This window comes from Helianthus annuus, chromosome 12 (genome assembly GCF_002127325.2).
Source record: "Helianthus annuus cultivar XRQ/B chromosome 12, HanXRQr2.0-SUNRISE, whole genome shotgun sequence".
NCBI classification, from domain to species: domain Eukaryota; kingdom Viridiplantae; phylum Streptophyta; class Magnoliopsida; order Asterales; family Asteraceae; genus Helianthus; species Helianthus annuus.
In genome coordinates, this window is record NC_035444.2 from 9,891,379 (window position 1) to 9,899,157 (window position 7,779).

The 7,779-nt window shown below is 37.0% G+C and overlaps 1 long non-coding RNA gene across 4 annotated transcripts; it reads right to left on the reverse strand.

The window, feature by feature from the left end:
• Window positions 1-1,970: 1,970 nt before the first annotated feature.
• LOC110894077 lies at window positions 1,971-6,605 on the reverse strand. 4 transcript variants are annotated; one of them, XR_002566091.2, is made up of 5 exons: window positions 6,227-6,605; window positions 6,052-6,119; window positions 5,538-5,578; window positions 3,768-5,263; window positions 1,971-3,137 (listed from the first exon to the last, which is right to left on the reverse strand). It is a non-coding gene; the product is annotated as an uncharacterized LOC110894077 (long non-coding RNA). The 4 variants fall into 4 exon arrangements; XR_004874436.1 differs by having other exon boundaries at window positions 1,974-3,137; window positions 3,768-5,578; window positions 6,227-6,603; XR_002566092.2 differs by having other exon boundaries at window positions 1,975-3,137; window positions 3,768-4,396; window positions 4,500-6,119; window positions 6,227-6,604.
• Between the last annotated feature and the right edge of the window lie 1,174 nt (window positions 6,606-7,779).

The window sequence follows — 7,779 nt, forward strand, 5'->3', positions numbered from 1 at the left end:
TCACAAAAGTCCCTACTTACTACCGAACTAGTTTCCGGAGAGGCAACGGGGTATTAGTTGATAGCGCTATTAGGCTTGACAACCTCACACCATACTGGGGAGGACGGGCGTGAACTAATTACCTCAAACACATGGCCAATGTTGATTGGCATTGATAAGGACAAACAACCATACGTCACTTCGGTATCAAGTTTATTATTAGCATGTCTTTAAACTAAAACGCTTAACATGATTTTCGTTAACAAAACTATGAACTCGCCAACTTAAAGCTGATACACTTTTCTGCAAGCTTGCAGATCGTTAGATGATTTCATGAAATGGAGCTTGCAATTGGAGGAGCTGTGGATGTCAAGGGTCGTGCCGTTGTTTACTTATCTGATGTTATGCTATGTTTTGCGAACAAGTGGTTTTCAAATACTTAGAACTATTTCATATGCTTCCGCTAAACGTATTTTGTTTTAAACCAATGTTTTGAATTACACTTTTCACGTTGAATGAGATTTTGAGTTTATTATATTACTATTACTTCAATGTGATTAGTGGCTGGATCCTGGTATGTCACACGCCTCGCGTTGGTTTCCGCATGTGATATTTTGGGGGTGTGACAACGATGGTACTAACCTGTTCACGGACTTGCTCTCGTGTCCTGCATGTATACGAATATCAATTTCCTCATAATAAGTGATTTTATCACATAGAGCTTGTATTAATCCTCAAATAAGTGAGTATCTCACATTATATACGTTAAAAACATATGATATATGGTATACTCACCAGTAAGATAAACTCTCGTGCATACCTTGATACGGGAATGTGTCGTGAGTGGATGAACATAGGTCGGTAAGTATAAATCATACCTTAACGTATCCTCAAGTCACATGATTACATCTGATTATTGAGTTTAAGTGGACAACAATACTGATAATCGTTATAGGGTGCTTATCTAAATGTTAAGTAATTGAACAACAAGAGTGTTTTGGCGTGACCGTATACTGATATGATTCTCTTACCCTCAAAACTCGCAAAAACATTGTCTGTAAATATTTATTTATATTTCTCGATCTGTTTCTGCATGTTTGTAAATATTTATTTACCGCTTTCTGTCTATACATTGAAATATTAAAAAATACCAAAAAGATTTTATTTATTTCTTATTTTTGATTGCCCGATGTTGGAACTCGAATCTATTCACCTAAAACCTGATTGAAAACCTAAAACAATTGCATCTTCATAAACGGTCAAAGTTAACAAGTTTTGAAAGTTACATTTTAAAACTAAACTGTTTTAAAACTTTCAAACAGTTGTTGGTTGGTAGTTGATTGAGAGTTGGTCATATGTGTGTCGTGTGCTTATATTGTTTAAAATCAACTCATAGTGTGGTTTTCGTTTGAAAACTCTCCAAGATTGATTAAATTCCTAGCGGACGTTCTCATTACGCTTTAGCTCTGTTGTGTGTGCAGATGCGGCATTCGAACCAGCTAAAGGCAAGGAGAACGTGTCACATGACAAGCTGTGAAGTGACGACACGACACTGATGCAATCAAACGATCAAGATGATCGAGTTGCAGCTGACCACTCATCAACACCATAAGGATCTGAAGTTTTGAAGATCAAAGATTCATGAGCAGCACGCAAGGGGGAGTTTGTCGATGCACCTCCCTGTTTGTGATACGTGAAGACCTTTAAAGATCCTGCCGTGTGAAGAACAAACCATCACCAGCAACATCCAAGGAGGAGTTTGTTGATGTACCTCTGTGTGGATGTGGCACGGTTCGGTTCGTCACGTAATCAAAATCACATACTTAACATCCTCCTATTAAGTTAATGTGAATGGAAAATGTTCTGCATTAATTGAAATACACAAGGCAAGGGAAATACACAAGCTTGTTTCGATGATAATGATTATAATATCATGTTTTGATGAGTGTGTTCACAAGATATGTTTCGATGACATCAGCCACTTTCTTCATCAATTATTTAGAATTGGACAAGGCCATTTAAATACTTATAAGGTGATTCCAAGCCTATTTCGATGGAATCAAACCTCTTGGGTATTTCGATGATGATGATGATGTCACTATTATTTATTTATGTTTCGACGTGGACAATGAGAACATCCTGTTTCGAAGTTACTTCTTTATATTAACTAGTTTTTTTCTCCGCACGCGTTGCGGCGCGCAAAGCCGAATTTGAACGGTTTAATAACATAACGCCCGTGCACAAAACCGAATCGTTCATGGTTTGATGACACGTTCATTTGTGCTTGATTACTTGTGCATTAATACAAACATGTTCCTCTTCATCTCTAGCTTCCTTATGCTAGCCGCTTTTTTTTCTTTTTCTAACCTCTTTCTAAGCTCTTATTTCCTGTATCTAGTCGTTGGAGTGTTGCTATTTTAAGGGTGGTTGTCGCTGGTCTTCAATCTTAAAAACAAAAAGAACAAACATTTTTTCTTGCATCAGCAATCTATTCTTTCTTATCCACAAGCAAGATTTTTTCAGGCTTTAAATCCGTAAGCATAACACCTAAAGAATGACATGCTTCTACAACGCCAACAATCGTTCTTGTATGCTCAGACGTCTTTTTTCAGTATAATGTCCAATTTGAATAATCCTATCAAAAAGCTCGCCACCCACACATAATTCCTAATATGAACCGCGATTGCATCCTCATAAGCCCCTTTCATTGCTATAACATTCGGGTGATCCACCAAATGATGCATTATTTGATCTTTTTCGGTCAACTTTTCTTTTGTAATCGATTTGCAAGCATGTAGTTGACCGGTTGACTTTTCTATACAAAGAAAAGTTGTACCAAATTGCACTTGGCCTAATTTCTTCCCCAAAGTGAGAAATTCCTTTAGAGGCCCAGTTTTTATTTGTAAGATTGAATCATTTCTAAGCCTAGCACTTGATACCCGTTCCATTTGGGGACCTTTTTTGGGCTTCATGGGTTATTCTTGTTTCTTTTCGGGTTTCAGAATCGTTACTTATTCTGGGGCAATCGATGATGGGCTGGGCTTCTAGGGCTGGCTAGGGAACAGGCTCGGCTTATAAAGCCCATACCTTATTAGAAAATATCCAATGGGTATCAGCATTGCATGTGGCTGCTCTTTTGTCATCATTGATCCACAAACCTGTACATGTATAATTGAAAGTCAAAATCAGTGGTTTAAAAACTGAATTTCGATAGAAATTTTTTAAACTTGTTAGCATCCTTTGACTTTCACAGTCAACGCGCTTCTTAGTGAATAAACATGTGACACTTAGAAACTTTTGATATATTTTTCCCGCTGATGTGCCCCATGTATGATTTTGTTTAAAATTATCAATCTTCAATATTCAACCGGAATCTAAATAGTAACTAAACTTCTATTATGTTCATGAAGTATGGCAAAAGTATTTAATGTGGCTCTGCCTCTAACTGAAACAATACTGAGTAAAAATCTAAATTCAACATAAAAGTGTGTAAGCTTAAAATCCCTGCCTTTCCAAAAAATCATGGTTTTGCCTTCTAAAACTATAAAAACCATGACAGTGTGTGAGCTTAAATCCAAACTGGAAGGAAAAAACACATTTTTTCATAATTAGATCGCAAAATGGGAAGATGTCAAACAGTCATATTAATGAAGAAATAAACTCTAAATTATTAAAAAAAATGCTTTTCAATTTCTTTTCACTAAAAACCACCAACATAGATGGCAGAAAACAACACAAAAACACCTATAAACAATTAAACATCAACACAAATAGCATAATATAGATACCTTGACACATTATCATGGTACAACAGCAGAAAAGTTTATAAAAGAAGCCCATATTCCTAGGGGTGTTCAAAATACTCGTGACTCGCAGCTCGCTCGAAGAAAGCTCGGCTCGAAATTGGCTCGGTTGTTAACGAGCCGGCTCGGCTCGGCTCGGCTCGGTTTGTAAACGAGCCGAGCTCGAGCTTGGTCTGGCTCGGCTCGTGAGCTGGCTCGATAAGGTTTAAATCCTTCATTTTTTTGTCCCACATCGCTTGGAAAACAAAAACTAAACGAGTATTTCTCCTATAAAAGAAAAGAAGGTAAAGACAATGTACAAAGTGAATTAACTATTTATACTTGCACATTTAACCATATGGTTAAATAAAATGGCAATTATGTCCCTTAGTCTATGAAGAAATTCATTTTTAAGGGCTTTTTAAGTAGTAAATTTTGCGGTTTTTGTTAGTTTGAGCTAGATCGAGCCGAACTAGCTCGAATTTTACTCGAGTCGAGCTCGAGCCTCAAATCTCAGCTCGATTTGAACTTCGAGCTCGAGCCTAGCCAACTCGAATCAGTTCGAGCCGAGCTCGAGCTGGGTCTAGCTCGGCTCGACTCGGCTCGTTTACAGCCCTACATATCCCCTTCTTCACCTGCACAAAACCGGAGAAAATTAACTTCATCATGGTAAAGAAACTGTGTGAAACAAAAATGAATGGAAGTACTTAAAATAGACATACCCACAAATACACATACCTAAGAATAATCTGAAGAGATGAGTTTGAAGTCCGTTAACATCCACTTAAAAAAAATATATTAAATCGGAAATTCATAAGCCAATCGCGTACCATCAACCATGCACATGCTCAATATGATGTATGAGCTTAGATGCGCTTAAGCCGAGATGCCAAAAAGGTTATACACTCCCATCTAGCAGACACAGGCAGAATTGATAACATGTAGTCTACCACCACCATCATGATCCACTTAACCCCCTTTTACTTACGGTTGATCCAAAGATGAAATTAGGTATAGATGGTATGCTTAATTTTGTTAAACATAAGGAAATTATGAATATATTTGATATATGGTTACTTGTAAACATTTAGAGCATGCATTTGGATAATTATCATATCTTTTGAACGTGTCAATACCTATTGCATTTTTTATGTCAAATTCAAGCCAGAGCAAAGTCACACAGTTTATGCAAAATATTCATATAAAGAGTACGACGACCTGAAATTTGTATTTCAAAACCCTAGGTGATAAACTGTGACTTTGCAAATGCACCGAATCTGTCTACGGAGAAGCATCTATCACCCGCCGACACACAAAACACTGAACAGCCATCTCCGGATCAGGACTTGTCAAAACCATCACTCCTAGATGGACCACTTCCGCCATTCCATCGCAAGTGAGACACCAGATTATAATCGTAGTGGTGGTGGTGTGACGATGCTGACCACCCTTTGTCTCTCCTCTCTCAATTTTTCCTCTTTCTTCTCGTTCTCCTCTCTCTTCTGCGAAGTTCAAAAAGGATTAAAAGACAAATGTCGCTTAAATGGGTAAAAAAGAGTTAAACATGTGGGGTAATCTCAGCCGCACATGTGGACGCCTAGGATCAGAAGACTATTCGTTGGGACGGTCATTGGTTGAATCTGGTTAATGGTATGACAGAGAATCAATCCAGCACCTTTGGTAGTTTCAGACTGTTATCTCAATGTTATCGGTTGGTAAATATAACATTTAGCGGAGCCATAACTCATAAAGAGTTCAATTATGTAGTTTATTTACCTTTCGTCTTTAATTGCCACCATCCTTAGCCTCTGCATAATCTGGTGAAAACAGGAGTTACTGTTGTTTCCACACAGCCACTATAATCTATGGGTATTTGGATAAACTGTGCATAAAGGTAATGTGTTTGGTCTTACCAAGTAATAGAAAGATAAACCAAATAAAACCCTTGGGTTACTAAAAGTCTGTCAAGTTAAGATATTGCTCAAATATTATGTTGATCTTGAAGCTTTGCTTAACCATACCCATATGTAAATGCATCAAATAGTTCATAGAAAACTAAGCTATCAAACTCCAAGATTCAATTTATAAGAATAAAAAGCAAGAAATCTCCCCAGCAAACACATAGTAAAACCATGAAGATGAACATCAAAGAAGATAATCCTTTTTTAATGATTTCTTAAACTCCTCACTCAATCAGGACTTTCATCGAACACCTTGCTTACAATACCCAACCCCATAAAAAAGAACCAACCCATTTCACATATCAAAATCAAGAAATTATAACTCTTACCTTGTCATTCTGAACTGAAATTGGAGCCCTAATCAGATGCCTACCTTCGATTGGAGCCCCAATCAGGCCTGCGATTGAAGTAGCAAATGTTGGGTTGTGGTAACCTCGAAGAACATCGATTATTATATTTTGATTGCGAAATTTTGGTCGAAAATGGAGAAAACCAAAAACTTACCTGAAATTGCGTGGCTATCTCACATGCGGCAACCGGCGGCAAAACTTTAGACTGCCGGTCATCTCCCTCGTTTCCGGCTTCCCAGAACTGACTCTCGTGTGTTTGTCTCAGTTGTATACTTCCACTATCGTCGTCATCAGCAGCATCTGACTTGGTTCCACTTTCTCCTGTGTCTCTCTCTCCTACGCGGTGGAGTTTACTCTTTTAGTGGGTTTTCCCTGACTCTCTCTATCCTATGCGGTGGGTTGTTGATAGAAGCCATAGGTTTTTAAAAAGGCGGTCCAATTAAAGGGTGGCATCACTATTCATTTGGGTTGCCTTATTAATAGATATAAATAGATATAAATTGTATTTCGTCTCATATTTCGATGTATTTCGTTGTTCTTGATATGTTTCGTTGTAAACTCACTGCTATGTGCTATAAATAGCAGTGAGTCTCCCATGTTCTATAGATAGAGCACAGTTTCAGTAGAGAGAGCATTCTTGTAAAACCCTTGTAACAAAACTCTGCTGAAATCAAACCGTGAAGCTTTAAAGTGATATTCTTGTGTTTGTGTGTGTTCTTGGGCTTGATTTGCACATTGTCAAGGATTCCGCACTTGGTTTTGTGTTAAACAAGGATAAGGTTAACTAGATCCTCCTCTAGAGACCTACAATTAATAATGTTAGGACCGAGATATTTTATTAGTCTAGCAAGATATTATTATATCGATAAATTAATAAAGTATTAATTTAAAGAGGTGGCTTAATGGTTTACATGCCATCAATTTGGCCGTCTCGACTTGGAGAAATGTGAAACAAGAGTCCATTGCAAATTGCTTTCGACACTGTAAAATTTGTTCGGCTAATCCAACCGGCTCAAATGATTTAAAGAATGTGAATTCTAGAGAACACATTTGTGAGCTTGAGAACTTAATTACAGGAATGCATTATCCGCACAAAATGGATGTGAATGAGATGTTGGATTATCCAGGTGAAAATAATGAATGTTACGAGTTCAAAGCGTGAAGAAACTATGTCGGATACCGTTCAAAATACGGTTGATGATGAAGTTGATGATTCAGTACCTTTGGAACTTGTCACCCGGAAACAAGCATTGCAAGCGACAACAACTATTCGCCACTTTTTGTTGCAATACGAGAATACAGTGCCTGAACTCTTAAGTGCAATGTGGAGATTTAAAGATGAACTCAGGATAGATTTGAAGTTCATAAAAAAAAACAAGTGACTATAGATTCATTTTTTACTAGACAATCCTAAAATTTTGAAACATTTTAGTAATTATTAATTTATAGTTTCGCTGGGACCAATATATTTACAATGGAATTTCAGAAAAAATTATTATCTTATTATTTTTTTGATTGGGGTCCAATTTTGTACTGGTCCCAAGTTGGGACCGGACAAATTATTAATTTTATCATGGTTATTAATTTATCAAGTATTAAATTATAGAGGTTCTATTGTAGTTTTTTGTTCTTTATTATTGTATAAATGTAAATTCATAGCATCAATTACTACTTCTAGTTTATTGTTATTGGTCTTAGTAATTTACC